Here is a 238-nt window from a genome sequence, read left to right on the forward strand (position 1 = left end):
AAAAAGTCATAGTATAGTAAGGCATAAAAAGTCATAAAAACGTCATAGTATAGTAAGGCATAAAAAGTCATATTATAGTAAGGCATAAAAAGTCATAAAAAAGTCATAGTATAGTAAGGCATAAAAAGTCATAAAAACGTCATAGTATAGTAAGGCATGAAAAGTTATGAAAACGTCATAGTATTGTATGGCATAAAAGGTCATAAAAACGACATAGTACAGTAAGGCATAAAAAGTC

The sequence above is a fragment of the Seriola dumerili genome, unplaced genomic scaffold, assembly GCF_002260705.1.
Source record: "Seriola dumerili isolate Sdu_G_001 unplaced genomic scaffold, Sdu_1.0 BDQW01003649.1, whole genome shotgun sequence".
Taxonomy (NCBI): domain Eukaryota; kingdom Metazoa; phylum Chordata; class Actinopteri; order Carangiformes; family Carangidae; genus Seriola; species Seriola dumerili.